Genomic DNA, 20,025 nt, shown 5'->3' on the forward strand with positions numbered 1-20,025 from the left:
AACATAGACATGCTGTATATCATATTACTCAGCAGCAGCTGTAACACTGTAACGTTTAGCATGTATATACACCTGCAGTCACACACAGAACATAGACATGCTGTATATCATATTACTCAGCAGCAGCTGTAACACTGTAACGTTTAGCATGCAGATACACCCGCAGTCACACACAGAACATAGACATGCTACATATCATATTACTCAGCAGCAGCTGTAACACTGTAACGTTTAGCATGTATATACACCTGCAGTCACACACAGAACATAGACATGCTGTATATCATATTACTCAGCAGCAGCTGTAACACTGTAACGTTTAGCATGTAGATACACCCGCAGTCACACACAGAACATAGACATGCTACATATCATATTACTCAGCAGCAGCTGTAATACTGTAATGTTTAGCATGCAGATACACCCGCAGTCACACACAGAACATAGACATGCTACATATCATATTACTCAGCAGCAGCTGTAACACTGTAACGTTTAGCATGTAGATACACCCGCAGTCACACACAGAACATAGGCATGCTGTATATCATATTACTCAGCAGCAGCTGTAACACTGTAACGATTAGCATGTAGATACACCCGCAGTCACACACAGAACATAGACATGCTACATATCATATTACTCAGCAGCAGCTGTAACACTGTAATGTTTAGCATGTATATACACCGGCAGTCACACACAGAACATAGACATGCTACATATCATATTACTCAGCAGCAGCTGTAACACTGTAATGTTTAGCATGCATATATACCCACAGTCACACAGAACATAGACATGCTACATATCATATTACTCATCAGCAGCTGTAACACTGTAACGTTTAGCATGTAGATACACCCGCAGTCACACACAGAACATAGACATGCTACATATCATATTACTCAGCAGCAGCTGTAACACTGTAACGTTTAGCATGTATATACACCCGCAGTCACACACAGAACATAGGCATGCTGTATATCATATTACTGAGCAGCAGCTGTAACACTGTAACGTTTAGCATGTAGATACACCTGCAGTCACACACAGAACATAGACATGCTACATATCATATTACTCAGCAGCAGCTGTAACACTGTAATGTTTAGCATGTAGATACACCCGCAGTCACACAGAACATAGACATGCTACATATCATATTACTCAGCAGCAGCTGTAACACTGTAACGTTTAGCATGTATATACACCCGCAGTCACACACAGAACATAGGCATGCTGTATATCATATTACTCAGCACCAGCTGTAACACTGTAACATTTAGCATGTATATACACCCGTAGTCACACACAAACATAGACATGCTGTATATCATATTACTCAGCAGCAGCTGTAACACTAACGTTTAGCATGTATATACACCCGCAGTCACACACAGAACATAGACATGCTGTATATCATATTACTCAGCAGCAGCTGTAACACTAACGTTTAGCATGTATATACACCCGCAGTCAAACACAGAACATAGGCATGCTACATATCATATTACTCAGCAGCTGTAACACTGTAACGTTTAGCATGCAGATACACCCGCAGTCACACACAGTACATAGGCATGCTACATATCATATTACTCAGCACCAGCTGTAACACTGTAACATTTAGCATGCAGATACACCCGCAGTCACACAGAACATAGACATGCTACATATCATATTACTCAACACCAGCTGTAACACTGTAACATTTAGCATGCAGATACACCCGCAGTCACACAGAACATAGACGTGCTACATATCATATTACTCAGCAGCGGCTGTAACACTGTAACGTTTAGCATGTAGATACACCCGCAGTCACACACAGAACATAGGCATGCTGTATATCATATTACTCAGCACCAGCTGTAACACTGTAACGTTTAGCATGTAGATACACCCGCAGTCACGCAGAACATAGGCATGCTGTATATCATATTACTCAGCACCAGCTGTAACACTGTAACGTTTAGCATGTAGATACACCCGCAGTCACACACAGAACATAGGCATGCTACATATCATATTACTCAGCAGCAGCTGTAACACTGTAACGTTTAGCATGTATATACTCCCGCAGTCACACACAGAACATAGACATGCTACATATCATATTTCTCAGCACCAGCTGTAACACTGTAACATTTAGCATGTATATATACCCGCAGTCATACACAGAACATAGGCATGCTACATATCATATTACTCAGCACCAGCTGTAACACTGTAACATTTAGCATGCATATATACCCGCAGTAATACACACAACATAGACATGCTACATATCATATTACTCAGCAGCTGTAACACTGTAACGTTTAGCATGTATATACACCCGCAGTCACGCACAGAACATAGGCATGCTACATATCATATTTCTCAGCAGCGGCTGTAACACTGTAACGTTTAGCATGCATATATACCCGCATTGACACAGAACATAGACATGCTATATATCATATTACTCAGCAGCAGCTGTAACACTGTAACGTTTAGCATGTAGATACACCCGCAGTCACACACAGAACATAGGCATGCTGTATATCATATTACTCAGCAGCAGCTGTAACACTGTAACGTTTAGCATGTAGATACACCCGCAGTCACACACAGAACATAGGCATGCTGTATATCATATTACTCAGCAGCAGCTGTAACACTGTAACGTTTAGCATGTATATACACCCGCAATCACACACAGAACATAGGCATGCTACATATCATATTACTCAGCAGCAGCTGTAACACTAACGTTTAGTATGTATATACACCTGCAGTCACACAGAACATAGACATGCTACATATCATATTACTAAGCAGCAGCTGTAACACTGTAACGTTTAGCATGTAGATACACCCGCAGTCACACACAGAACATACACATGCTACATATCATATTACTCAGCAGCAGCTGTAACACTAACGTTTAGCATGCAGATACACCCGCAGTCACACACAGAACATAGACATGCTACATATCATATTACTCAGCAGCAGCTGTAACACTGTAACGTTTAGCATGTATATACACCCGCAGTCACACAGAACATAGGCATGCTGTATATCATATTACTCAGCAGCAGCTGTAACACTGTAACGTTTAGCATGTAGATACACCCGCAGTCACACACAGAACATAGGCATGCTGTATATCATATTACTCAGCAGCAGCTGTAACACTGTAACGTTTAGCATGTATATACACCCGCAGTCACACAGAACATAGACATGCTACATATCATATTACTAAGCAGCAGCTGTAACACTGTAACGTTTAGCATGCAGATACACCTGCAGTCACACACAGAACATAGACATGCTGTATATCATATTACTCAGCAGCAGCTGTAACACTGTAACGTTTAGCATGTATATACTCCCGCAGTAACACACAGAACATAGACATGCTACATATCATATTACTCAGCAGCTGTAACACTAACGTTTAGCATGTATATACACCCGCAGTCACACACAGAACATAGACATGCTACATATCATATTACTCAGCAGCAGCTGTAACACTGTAACGTTTAGCATGTATATACACCCGCAGTCACGCACACAACATAGACATGCTACATATCATATTACTCAGCAGCAGCTGTAACACTGTAACGTTTAGCATGCAGATACACCCGCAGTCACATACAGAACATAGGCATGCTACATATCATATTACTCAGCAGCAGCTGTAACACTAACGTTTAGCATGCATATATACCCGCAGTCACACACAGAACATAGACATGCTACATATCATATTACTCAGCAGCAGCTGTAACACTAACGTTTAGCATGCATATATACCCGCAGTCACACACAGAACATAGACATGCTACATATCATATTACTCAGCAGCAGCTGTAACACTAACGTTTAGCATGTAGATACACCCGCAGTCATACACAGAACATAGACATGCTACATATCATATTACTCAGCAGCAGCTGTAACACTGTAACGTTTAGCATGTATATACACCCGCAGTCACACAGAACATAGACATGCTGTATATCATATTACTCAGCAGCAGCTATAACACTGTAACGTTTAGCATGCATATACACCGGCAGTCACACACAGAACATAGGCATGCTACATATCATATTACTCAGCAGCTGTAACACTGTAACGTTTAGCATGTATATACACCCGCAGTCACGCACAGAACATAGACATGCTACATATCATATTACTCAGCAGCAGCTGTAACACTGTAACGTTTAGCATGTATATACACCCGCAGTCACGCAGAACATAGGCATGCTGTATATCATATTACTCAGCAGCTGTAACACTGTAACGTTTAGCATGTATATACACCCGCAGTCACGCACAGAACATAGACATGCTACATATCATATTACTCAGCAGCAGCTGTAACACTGTAACGTTTAGCATGTATATACACCCGCAATCACACACAGAACATAGCCATGCTACATATCATATTACTCAGCAGCTGTAACACTGTAACGTTTAGCATGTATATACACCCGCAGTCACGCACAGAACATAGGCATGCTACATATCATATTACTCAGCAGCTGTAACACTGTAACGTTTAGCATGCATATATACCCGCAGTCATACACAGAACATAGACATGCTACATATCATATTACTCAGCAGCTGTAACACTGTAACGTTTAGCATGTATATACACCCGCAGTCACACACAGAACATAGACATGCTACATATCATATTACTCAGCAGCGGCTGTAACACTAACGTTTAGCATGTATATACACCGGCAGTCACACACAGAACATAGACATGCTACATATCATATTACTCAGCAGCTGTAACACTGTAACGTTTAGCATGTATATACACCCGCAGTCACGCACAGAACATAGGCATGCTACATATCATATTACTCAGCAGCTGTAACACTGTAACGTTTAGCATGTATATACACCCGCAGTCACGCAGAACATAGGCATGCTACATATCATATTACTCAGCAGCAGCTGTAACACTGTAACGTTTAGCATGTATATACACCCGCAGTCACACACAGAACATAGACATGCTACATATCATATTACTCAGCAGCGGCTGTAACACTAACGTTTAGCATGTATATACACCGGCAGTCACACACAGAACATAGACATGCTACATATCATATTTCTCAGCAGCGGCTGTAACACTGTAACATTTAGCATGTATATACACCCGCAGTCACGCACAGAACATAGACATGCTGTATATCATATTTCTCAGCAGCGGCTGTAACACTGTAACGTTTAGCATGTATATACACCCGCAGTCACGCACAGAACATAGGCATGCTACATATCATATTACTCAGCAGCTGTAACACTGTAACGTTTAGCATGTATATACACCTGCAGTCACACAGAACATAGGCATGCTACATATCATATTACTAAGCAGCAGCTGTAACACTGTAACGTTTAGCATGCATATATACCCGCAGTCACACACAGAACATAGACATGCTGTATATCATATTACTCAGCAGCAGCTGTAACACTAACGTTTAGCATGTAGATACACCCGCAGTCACACACAGAACATAGACATGCTACATATCATATTACTCAGCAGCGGCTGTAACACTAACGTTTAGCATGTATATACACCGGCAGTCACACACAGAACATAGACATGCTACATATCATATTTCTCAGCAGCGGCTGTAACACTGTAACATTTAGCATGCAGATACACCCGCAGTCACACACAGAACATAGGCATGCTGTATATCATATTTCTCAGCAGCGGCTGTAACACTGTAACGTTTAGCATGTATATACACTCGCAGTGACACAGAACATAGACATGCTACATATCATATTACTCAGCAGCAGCTGTAACACTGTAACGTTTAGCATGCAGATACACCCGCAGTCACACACAGAACATAGACATGCTACATATCATATTACTCAGCAGCAGCTGTAACACTGTAACGTTTAGCATGTATATACACCCGCAATCATACACAGAACATAGGCATGCTGTATATCATATTACTCAGCAGCAGCTGTAACACTAATGTTTAGCATGTATATACACCGGCAGTCACACACAGAACATAGGCATGCTACATATCATATTACGCAGCAGCAGCTGTAACGTTTAGCATGCAGATACACCCGCAGACACACACAGAACATAGACATGCTACATATCATATTACTCAGCAGCAGCTGTAATACTGTAACGTTTAGCATGCAGATACATGCGCAGTCATACACAGAACATAGACATGCTACATATCATATTACTCAGCAGCAGCTGTAACACTGTAACGTTTAGCATGCAGATACACCCGCAGTCACACACAGAACATAGGCATGCTGTATATCATATTACTCAGCAGCAGCTGTAACACTGTAACGTTTAGCATGTATATACACCCGCAATCACACACAGAACATAGGCATGCTACATATCATATTACTCAGCAGCAGCTGTAACACTAACGTTTAGCATGCAGATACACCCGCAGTCACACACAGAACATAGACATGCTACATATCATATTACTCAGCAGCAGCTGTAACACTGTAACGTTTAGCATGTATATACACCCGCAGTCACACAGAACATAGGCATGCTGTATATCATATTACTCAGCAGCAGCTGTAACACTGTAACGTTTAGCATGTAGATACACCCGCAGTCACACACAGAACATAGGCATGCTGTATATCATATTACTCAGCAGCAGCTGTAACACTGTAACGTTTAGCATGTATATACACCCGCAGTCACACAGAACATAGACATGCTACATATCATATTACTAAGCAGCAGCTGTAACACTGTAACGTTTAGCATGCAGATACACCTGCAGTCACACACAGAACATAGACATGCTGTATATCATATTACTCAGCAGCAGCTGTAACACTGTAACGTTTAGCATGCAGATACACCTGCAGTCACACACAGAACATAGGCATGCTGTATATCATATTACTCAGCAGCAGCTGTAACACTGTAACGTTTAGCATGTATATACACCGGCAGTCATACACAGAACATAGGCATGCTGTATATCATATTACTCAGCAGCAGCTGTAACATTGTAACGTTTAGCATGTATATACTCCCGCAGTCACACACAGAACATAGACATGCTACATATCATATTTCTCAGCACCAGCTGTAACACTGTAACGTTTAGCATGCATATATACCCGCATTGACACAGAACATAGACATGCTGTATATCATATTACTCAGCAGCAGCTGTAACACTGTAACGTTTAGCATGTATATACACCCGCAGTAATACACACAACATAGACATGCTACATATCATATTACTCAGCAGCTGTAACACTGTAACGTTTAGCATGTATATACACCCGCAGTCACGCACAGAACATAGGCATGCTACATATCATATTTCTCAGCAGCGGCTGTAACACTGTAACGTTTAGCATGCATATATACCCGCATTGACACAGAACATAGACATGCTATATATCATATTACTCAGCAGCAGCTGTAACACTGTAACGTTTAGCATGTAGATACACCCGCAGTCACACACAGAACATAGGCATGCTGTATATCATATTACTCAGCAGCAGCTGTAACACTGTAACGTTTAGCATGTAGATACACCCGCAGTCACACACAGAACATAGGCATGCTGTATATCATATTACTCAGCAGCAGCTGTAGCACTGTAACGTTTAGCATGTATATACACCCGCAATCACACACAGAACATAGGCATGCTACATATCATATTACTCAGCAGCAGCTGTAACACTAACGTTTAGCATGCAGATACACCCGCAGTCACACACAGAACATAGACATGCTACATATCATATTACTCAGCAGCAGCTGTAACACTGTAACGTTTAGCATGTATATACACCCGCAGTCACACAGAACATAGGCATGCTGTATATCATATTACTCAGCAGCAGCTGTAACACTGTAACGTTTAGCATGTATATACACCTGCAGTCACACACAGAACATAGACATGCTGTATATCATATTACTCAGCAGCAGCTGTAACACTGTAACGTTTAGCATGCAGATACACCCGCAGTCACACACAGAACATAGACATGCTACATATCATATTACTCAGCAGCAGCTGTAACACTGTAACGTTTAGCATGTATATACACCTGCAGTCACACACAGAACATAGACATGCTGTATATCATATTACTCAGCAGCAGCTGTAACACTGTAACGTTTAGCATGTAGATACACCCGCAGTCACACACAGAACATAGACATGCTACATATCATATTACTCAGCAGCAGCTGTAATACTGTAATGTTTAGCATGCAGATACACCCGCAGTCACACACAGAACATAGACATGCTACATATCATATTACTCAGCAGCAGCTGTAACACTGTAACGTTTAGCATGTAGATACACCCGCAGTCACACACAGAACATAGGCATGCTGTATATCATATTACTCAGCAGCAGCTGTAACACTGTAACGATTAGCATGTAGATACACCCGCAGTCACACACAGAACATAGGCATGCTGTATATCATATTACTCAGCAGCAGCTGTAACACTGTAACGTTTAGCATGTATATACACCCGCAGTCACACAGAACATGGACATGCTACATATCATATTACTAAGCAGCAGCTGTAATACTGTAATGTTTAGCATGCAGATACACCCGCAGTCACACACAGAACATAGGCATGCTGTATATCATATTACTCAGCACAAGCTGTAACACTGTAACGTTTAGCATGTATATACACCCGCAGTCACACACAGAACATAGACATGCTACATATCATATTACTCAGCAGCAGCTGTAACACTGTAACGTTTAGCATGTATATACACCCGCAGTCACACACAGAACATAGACATGCTACATATCATATTACTCAGCAGCAGCTGTAACACTGTAACGTTTAGCATGTATATACACCGGCAGTCACACACAGAACATAGACATGCTACATATCATATTACTCAGCAGCAGCTGTAACACTGTAATGTTTAGCATGTATATACACCGGCAGTCACACACAGAACATATACATGCTACATATCATATTACTCAGCAGCAGCTGTAACACTGTAATGTTTAGCATGCATATATACCCACAGTCACACAGAACATAGACATGCTACATATCATATTACTCATCAGCAGCTGTAACACTGTAACGTTTAGCATGTAGATACACCCGCAGTCACACACAGAACATAGACATGCTACATATCATATTACTCAGCAGCAGCTGTAACACTGTAACGTTTAGCATGTATATACACCCGCAGTCACACACAGAACATAGGCATGCTGTATATCATATTACTCAGCAGCAGCTGTAACACTGTAACGTTTAGCATGTAGATACACCTGCAGTCACACACAGAACATAGACATGCTACATATCATATTACTCAGCAGCAGCTGTAACACTGTAACGTTTAGCATGTAGATACACCCGCAGTCACACAGAACATAGACATGCTACATATCATATTACTCAGCAGCAGCTGTAACACTGTAACGTTTAGCATGTATATACACCCGCAGTCACACACAGAACATAGGCATGCTGTATATCATATTACTCAGCACCAGCAGTAACACTGTAACGTTTAGCATGTATATACACCCGTAGTCACACACAAACATAGACATGCTGTATATCATATTACTCAGCAGCAGCTGTAACACTAACGTTTAGCATGTATATACACCCGCAGTCACACACAGAACATAGACATGCTGTATATCATATTACTCAGCAGCAGCTGTAACACTAACGTTTAGCATGTATATACACCCGCAGTCACACACAGAACATAGACATGCTGTATATCATATTACTCAGCAGCAGCTGTAACACTAACGTTTAGCATGTATATACACCCGCAGTCAAACACAGAACATAGGCATGCTACATATCATATTACTCAGCAGCTGTAACACTGTAACGTTTAGCATGCAGATACACCCGCAGTCACACACAGTACATAGGCATGCTACATATCATATTACTCAGCACCAGCTGTAACACTGTAACATTTAGCATGCAGATACACCCGCAGTCACACAGAACATAGACATGCTACATATCATATTACTCAGCACCAGCAGTAACACTGTAACGTTTAGCATGTATATACTCCCGCAGTCACACACAGAACATAGACATGCTACATATCATATTTCTCAGCACCAGCTGTAACACTGTAACATTTAGCATGTATATATACCCGCAGTCATACACAGAACATAGGCATGCTACATATCATATTACTCAGCACCAGCTGTAACACTGTAACATTTAGCATGCATATATACCCGCAGTAATACACACAACATAGACATGCTACATATCATATTACTCAGCAGCTGTAACACTGTAACGTTTAGCATGTATATACACCCGCAGTCACGCACAGAACATAGGCATGCTACATATCATATTTCTCAGCAGCGGCTGTAACACTGTAACGTTTAGCATGCATATATACCCGCATTGACACAGAACATAGACATGCTATATATCATATTACTCAGCAGCAGCTGTAACACTGTAACGTTTAGCATGTAGATACACCCGCAGTCACACACAGAACATAGGCATGCTGTGTATCATATTACTCAGCAGCAGCTGTAACACTGTAACGTTTAGCATGTAGATACACCCGCAGTCACACACAGAACATAGGCATGCTGTATATCATATTACTCAGCAGCAGCTGTAACACTGTAACGTTTAGCATGTATATACACCCGCAATCACACACAGAACATAGGCATGCTACATATCATATTACTCAGCAGCAGCTGTAACACTAACGTTTAGTATGTATATACACCTGCAGTCACACAGAACATAGACATGCTACATATCATATTACTAAGCAGCAGCTGTAACACTGTAACGTTTAGCATGTAGATACACCCGCAGTCACACACAGAACATAGGCATGCTGTATATCATATTACTCAGCAGCAGCTGTAACACTGTAACGTTTAGCATGTATATACACCCGCAGTCACACAGAACATAGACATGCTACATATCATATTACTAAGCAGCAGCTGTAACACTGTAACGTTTAGCATGCAGATACACCTGCAGTCACACACAGAACATAGACATGCTGTATATCATATTACTCAGCAGCAGCTGTAACACTGTAACGTTTAGCATGTATATACACCCGCAGTCACACACAGAACATAGGCATGCTGTATATCATATTACTCAGTAGCAGCTGTAACACTAATGTTTAGCATGTAGATACACCCGCAGTCACACACAGAACATAGACATGCTGTATATCATATTACTCAGCAGCAGCTGTAACACTGTAACGTTTAGCATGTATATACACCTGCAGTCACACACAGAACATAGACATGCTGTATATCATATTACTCAGCAGCAGCTGTAACACTGTAACGTTTAGCTTGCAGATACACCCGCAGTCACACACAGAACATAGACATGCTACATATCATATTACTCAGCACCAGCTGTAACACTGTAACATTTAGCATGCAGATACACCCGCAGTCACACAGAACATAGACATGCTACATATCATATTACTCAGCACCAGCAGTAACACTGTAACGTTTAGCATGTATATACTCCCGCAGTCACACACAGAACATAGACATGCTACATATCATATTTCTCAGCACCAGCTGTAACACTGTAACATTTAGCATGTATATATACCCGCAGTCATACACAGAACATAGGCATGCTACATATCATATTACTCAGCACCAGCTGTAACACTGTAACATTTAGCATGCATATATACCCGCAGTAATACACACAACATAGACATGCTACATATCATATTACTCAGCAGCTGTAACACTGTAACGTTTAGCATGTATATACACCCGCAGTCACGCACAGAACATAGGCATGCTACATATCATATTTCTCAGCAGCGGCTGTAACACTGTAACGTTTAGCATGCATATATACCCGCATTGACACAGAACATAGACATGCTATATATCATATTACTCAGCAGCAGCTGTAACACTGTAACGTTTAGCATGTAGATACACCCGCAGTCACACACAGAACATAGGCATGCTGTATATCATATTACTCAGCAGCAGCTGTAACACTGTAACGTTTAGCATGTAGATACACCCGCAGTCACACACAGAACACAGGCATGCTGTATATCATATTACTCAGCAGCAGCTGTAACACTGTAACGTTTAGCATGTATATACACCCGCAATCACACACAGAACATAGGCATGCTACATATCATATTACTCAGCAGCAGCTGTAACACTAACGTTTAGTATGTATATACACCTGCAGTCACACAGAACATAGACATGCTACATATCATATTACTAAGCAGCAGCTGTAACACTGTAACGTTTAGCATGTAGATACACCCGCAGTCACACACAGAACATAGACATGCTACATATCATATTACTCAGCAGCAGCTGTAACACTAACGTTTAGCATGCAGATACACCCGCAGTCACACACAGAACATAGACATGCTACATATCATATTACTCAGCAGCAGCTGTAACACTGTAACGTTTAGCATGTATATACACCCGCAGTCACACAGAACATAGGCATGCTGTATATCATATTACTCAGCAGCAGCTGTAACACTGTAACGTTTAGCATGTAGATACACCCGCAGTCACACACAGAACATAGGCATGCTGTATATCATATTACTCAGCAGCAGCTGTAACACTGTAACGTTTAGCATGTATATACACCCGCAGTCACACAGAACATAGACATGCTACATATCATATTACTAAGCAGCAGCTGTAACACTGTAACGTTTAGCATGCAGATACACCTGCAGTCACACACAGAACATAGACATGCTGTATATCATATTACTCAGCAGCAGCTGTAACACTGTAACGTTTAGCATGTATATACACCCGCAGTCACACACAGAACATAGGCATGCTGTATATCATATTACTCAGTAGCAGCTGTAACACTAATGTTTAGCATGTAGATACACCCGCAGTCACACACAGAACATAGACATGCTGTATATCATATTACTCAGCAGCAGCTGTAACACTGTAACGTTTAGCATGTATATACACCTGCAGTCACACACAGAACATAGACATGCTGTATATCATATTACTCAGCAGCAGCTGTAACACTGTAACGTTTAGCATGCAGATACACCCGCAGTCACACACAGAACATAGACATGCTACATATCATATTACTCAGCAGCAGCTGTAACACTGTAACGTTTAGCATGTATATACACCTGCAGTCACACACAGAACATAGACATGCTGTATATCATATTACTCAGCAGCAGCTGTAACACTGTAACGTTTAGCATGTAGATACACCCGCAGTCACACACAGAACATAGACATGCTACATATCATATTACTCAGCAGCAGCTGTAATACTGTAATGTTTAGCATGCAGATACACCCGCAGTCACACACAGAACATAGACATGCTACATATCATATTACTCAGCAGCAGCTGTAACACTGTAACGTTTAGCATGTAGATACACCCGCAGTCACACACAGAACATAGGCATGCTGTATATCATATTACTCAGCAGCAGCTGTAACACTGTAACGTTTAGCATGTATATACACCCGCAGTCACACAGAACATAGACATGCTACATATCATATTACTAAGCAGCAGCTGTAATACTGTAATGTTTAGCATGCAGATACACCCGCAGTCACACACAGAACATAGGCATGCTGTATATCATATTACTCAGCAGCAGCTGTAACACTGTAACGTTTAGCATGTATATACACCCGCAGTCACACACAGAACATAGACATGCTACATATCATATTACTCAGCAGCAGCTGTAACACTGTAACGTTTAGCATGTATATACACCCGCAGTCACACACAGAACATAGACATGCTACATATCATATTACTCAGCAGCAGCTGTAACACTGTAACGTTTAGCATGTATATACACCGGCAGTCACACACAGAACATAGACATGCTACATATCATATTACTCAGCAGCAGCTGTAACACTGTAATGTTTAGCATGTATATACACCGGCAGTCACACACAGAACATAGACATGCTACATATCATATTACTCAGCAGCAGCTGTAACACTGTAATGTTTAGCATGCATATATACCCACAGTCACACAGAACATAGACATGCTACATATCATATTACTCATCAGCAACTGTAACGTTTAGCATGTAGATACACCCGCAGTCACACACAGAACATAGACATGCTACATATCATATTACTCAGCAGCAGCTGTAACACTGTAACGTTTAGCATGTATATACACCTGCAGTCACACACAGAACATAGACATGCTACATATCATATTACTCAGCAGCAGCTGTAACACTGTAACGTTTAGCATGTAGATACACCCGCAGTCACATAGAACATAGACATGCTACATATCATATTACTCAGCAGCAGCTGTAACACTGTAACGTTTAGCATGTAGATACACCCGCAGTCACACAGAACATAGACATGCTACATATCATATTACTCAGCAGCAGCTGTAACACTGTAACGTTTAGCATGTATATACACCCGCAGTCACACACAGAACATAGGCATGCTGTATATCATATTACTCAGCACCAGCTGTAACACTGTAACGTTTAGCATGTATATACACCCGTAGTCACACACAGAACATAGACATGCTGTATATCATATTACTCAGCAGCAGCTGTAACACTAACGTTTAGCATGTATATACACCCGCAGTCAAACACAGAACATAGGCATGCTACATATCATATTACTCAGCAGCTGTAACACTGTAATGTTTAGCATGCAGATACACCCGCAGTCACACACAGTACATAGGCATGCTACATATCATATTACTCAGCACCAGCTGTAACACTGTAACATTTAGCATGCAGATACACCCGCAGTCACACAGAACATAGACATGCTACATATCATATTACTCAGCACCAGCTGTAACACTGTAACATTTAGCATGCATATATACCCGCAGTCATACACAGAACATAGACGTGCTACATATCATATTACTCAGCAGCGGCTGTAACACTGTAACGTTTAGCATGTAGATACACCCGCAGTCATACACAGAACATAGACATGCTACATATCATATTACTCAGCAGCAGCTGTAACACTGTAACGTTTAGCATGTAGATACACCCGCAGTCACACACAGAATATAGGCATGCTGTATATCATATTACTCAGCACCAGCTGTAACACTGTAACGTTTAGCATGTAGATACACCCGCAGTCACACAGAACATAGGCATGCTGTATATCATATTACTCAGCACCAGCTGTAACACTGTAACGTTTAGCATGTAGATACACCGGCAGTCACACACAGAACATAGGCATGCTACATATCATATTACTCAGCAGCAGCTGTAACACTGTAACGTTTAGCATGTATATACTCCCGCAGTCACACACAGAACATAGACATGCTACATATCATATTTCTCAGCACCAGCTGTAACACTGTAACATTTAGCATGTATATATACCCGCAGTCATACACAGAACATAGGCATGCTACATATCATATTACTCAGCACCAGCTGTAACACTGTAACATTTAGCATGCATATATGCCCGCAGTAATACACACAACATAGACATGCTACATATCATATTACTCAGCAGCTGTAACACTGTAACGTTTAGCATGTAGATACACCCGCAGTCACGCACAGAACATAGGCATGCTACATATCATATTTCTCAGCAGCGGCTGTAACACTGTAACGTTTAGCATGCATATATACCCGCATTGACACAGAACATAGACATGCTATATATCATATTACTCAGCAGCAGCTGTAACACTGTAACGTTTAGCATGTAGATACACCCGCAGTCACACACAGAACATAGGCATGCTGTATATCATATTACTCAGCAGCAGCTGTAACACTGTAACGTTTAGCATGTATATACACCCGCAATCACACACAGAACATAGGCTTGCTACATATCATATTACTCAGCAGCAGCTGTAACACTAACGTTTAGTATGTATATACACCTGCAGTCACACAGAACATAGACATGCTACATATCATATTACTAAGCAGCAGCTGTAACACTGTAACGTTTAGCATGTAGATACACCCGCAGTCACACACAGAACATAGACATGCTACATATCATATTACTCAGCAGCAGCTGTAACACTGTAACGTTTAGCATGTATATACACCCGCAGTCACACAGAACATAGGCATGCTGTATATCATATTACTCAGCAGCAGCTGTAACACTGTAACGTTTAGCATGTATATACACCCGCAGTCACACACAGAACATAGACATGCTACATATCATATTACTCAGCAGCAGCTGTAACACTGTAACGTTTAGCATGTATATACACCGGCAGTCACACACAGAACATAGACATGCTACATATCATATTACTCAGCAGCAGCTGTAACACTGTAATGTTTAGCATGTATATACACCGGCAGTCACACACAGAACATAGACATGCTACATATCATATTACTCAGCAGCAGCTGTAACACTGTAATGTTTAGCATGCATATATACCCACAGTCACACAGAACATAGACATGCTACATATCATATTACTCATCAGCAGCTGTAACACTGTAACGTTTAGCATGTAGATACACCCGCAGTCACACACAGAACATAGACATGCTACATATCATATTACTCAGCAGCAGCTGTAACACTGTAACGTTTAGCATGTATATACACCCGCAGTCACACACAGAACATAGGCATGCTGTATATCATATTACTCAGCACCAGCTGTAACACTGTAACGTTTAGCATGTATATACACCCGTAGTCACACACAGAACATAGACATGCTGTATATCATATTACTCAGCAGCAGCTGTAACACTAACGTTTAGCATGTATATACACCCGCAGTCAAACACAGAACATAGGCATGCTACATATCATATTACTCAGCAGCTGTAACACTGTAATGTTTAGCATGCAGATACACCCGCAGTCACACACAGTACATAGGCATGCTACATATCATATTACTCAGCACCAGCTGTAACACTGTAACATTTAGCATGCAGATACACCCGCAGTCACACAGAACATAGACATGCTACATATCATATTACTCAGCACCAGCTGTAACACTGTAACATTTAGCATGCATATATACCCGCAGTCATACACAGAACATAGACGTGCTACATATCATATTACTCAGCAGCGGCTGTAACACTGTAACGTTTAGCATGTAGATACACCCGCAGTCATACACAGAACATAGACATGCTACATATCATATTACTCAGCAGCAGCTGTAACACTGTAACGTTTAGCATGTAGATACACCCGCAGTCACACACAGAACATAGGCATGCTGTATATCATATTACTCAGCACCAGCTGTAACACTGTAACGGTTAGCATGTAGATACACTCGCAGTCACACAGAACATAGGCATGCTGTATATCATATTACTCAGCACCAGCTGTAACACTGTAACGTTTAGCATGTAGATACACCCGCAGTCACACACAGAACATAGGCATGCTACATATCATATTACTCAGCAGCAGCTGTAACACTAACGTTTAGCATGTAGATACACCTGCAGTCACACACAGAACATAGGCATGCTGTATATCATATTACTCAGCAGCAGCTGTAACACTGTAACGTTTAGCATGTAGATACACCCGCAGTCACACAGAACATAGACATGCTACATATCATATTACTCAGCACCAGCTGTAACACTGTAACGTTTAGCTGTAGATACACCTGCAGTCACACAGAACATAGACATGCTACATATCATATTACTCAGCACCAGCTGTAACACTGTAACGTTTAGCTGTAGATACACCTGCAGTCACACACACAGAACATAGGCATGCTGTATATCATATTACTCAGCAGCGGCTGTAACACTGTAACGTTTAGCATTGGGAGTGAGGAAGGCATAGGATTCCCTACATCGGGAGTGAGGAAGGCGTAGGATTCCCTACATCGGGAGTGAGGAAGGCGTAGGATTCCCTACATAGGGAGTGAGAAAGGCGTAGGATTCCCTACATAGGGAGTGAGGAAGGCGTAGGATTCCCTACATCGGGAGTGTGGAAGGCGTAGGATTCCCTACATAGGGAGTGAGAAAGGCGTAGGATTCCCTACATAGGGAGTGAGGAAGGCGTAGGATTCCCTACATCGGGAGTGAGGAAGGCGTAGGATTCCCTACATCGGGAGTGAGGAAGGCATAGGATTCCCTACATCGGGAGTGAGGAAGGCGTAGGATTCCCTACATCGGGAGTGAGGAAGGCGTAGGATTCCCTACAACATAGGGATGGTATGTTATATAGTGCCTATGCGGCTGGTATGTTATATAGTGCCTATGCGGCTGGTATGTTTATATAGTGCCTATGCGGCTGGTATGTTATATAGTGCCTATGCGGCTGGTATGTTATATAGTGCCTATACGGCTGGTATGTTTGTTATATAGTGCCTATACGGCTGGTATGTTATATAGTGCCTATACGGCTGGTATGTTATATGGTGCCTATACGGCTGGTATGTTATATAGTGCCTATACGGCTGGTATGTTATATAGTGCCTATATAGCTGGTATGTTATATAGTGCCTATACGGCTGGTATATACGGCTTGTTTGTTTATATAGTGCCTATACGGCTGGTATGTTTATATAGTGCCTATACTGGTATGTTATATAGTGCCTATACGGCTGGTATGTTTATATAGTGCCTATACGGCTGGTATGTTTATATAGTGCCTATACGGCTGGTATGTTATATAGTGCCTATACGGCTGGTATGTTATATAGTGCCTATACGGCTGGTATGTTATATAGTGCCTATATGGCTGGTATGTTTATATAGTGCCTATACGGCTGGTATGTTTATATAGTGCCTATACGGCTGGTATGTTATATAGTGCCTATGCGGCTGGTATGTTTATATAGTGCCTATGCGGCTGGTATGTTATATAGTGCCTATACGGCTGGTATGTTTATATAGTGCCTATACGGCTGGTATGTTTGTTATATAGTGCCTATACGGCTGGTATGTTATATAGTGCCTATACGGCTGGTATGTTATATGGTGCCTATACGGCTGGTATGTTATATAGTGCCTATACGGCTGGTATGTTATATAGTGCCTATATAGCTGGTATGTTATATAGTGCCTATACGGCTGGTATATACGGCTTGTTTGTTTATATAGTGCCTATACGGCTGGTATGTTTATATAGTGCCTATACTGGTATGTTATATAGTGCCTATACGGCTGGTATGTTTATATAGTGCCTATACGGCTGGTATGTTTATATAGTGCCTATACGGCTGGTATGTTATATAGTGCCTATACGGCTGGTATGTTATATAGTGCCTATACGGCTGGTATGTTATATAGTGCCTATACGGCTGGTATGTTATATAGTGCCTATACGGCTGGTATGTTATATAGTGCCTATATAGCTGGTATGTTATATAGTTCCTATACGGCTGGTATATACGGCTGGTTTGTTTATATAGTGCCTATACGGCTGGTATGTTATATAGTGCCTATACGGCTGGTATGTTATATAGTGCCTATACGGCTGGTATGTTATATAGTGCCTATACGGCTGGTAAGTTATATAGTGCCTATACGGCTGGTATGTTTATATAGTGCCTATACGGCTGGTATGTTATATAGTGCCTATACGGCTGGTATGTTATATAGTGCCTATGCGGCTGGTATGTTATATAGTGCCTATGCGGCTGGTATGTTATATAGTGCCTATACGGCTGGTATGTTATATAGTGCCTATACGGCTGGTATGTTATATAGTGCCTATACGGCTGGTATGTTATATAGTGCCTATACGGCTGGTATGTTATATATTGCCTATACGGCTGGTATGTTATACAGTGCCTATACGGCTGGTATGTTATATAGTGCCTATACGGCTGGTATATACGGCTGGTATGTTATATAGTGCCTATAC

General features: G+C 41.4%; 1 protein-coding gene across 1 annotated transcript in view; it reads left to right on the forward strand.

Annotated features, from left to right (window-relative positions):
- Positions 1-20,025, forward strand: part of LOC148474223 (uncharacterized) — an 88,954-nt gene that overhangs the window by 18,436 nt on the left and 50,493 nt on the right. The window lies entirely within an intron of this gene.

The sequence above is a fragment of the Taudactylus pleione genome, unplaced genomic scaffold (assembly GCF_031769625.1).
Source record: "Taudactylus pleione unplaced genomic scaffold, aTauple2 ptg000867l, whole genome shotgun sequence".
NCBI classification, from domain to species: domain Eukaryota; kingdom Metazoa; phylum Chordata; class Amphibia; order Anura; family Myobatrachidae; genus Taudactylus; species Taudactylus pleione.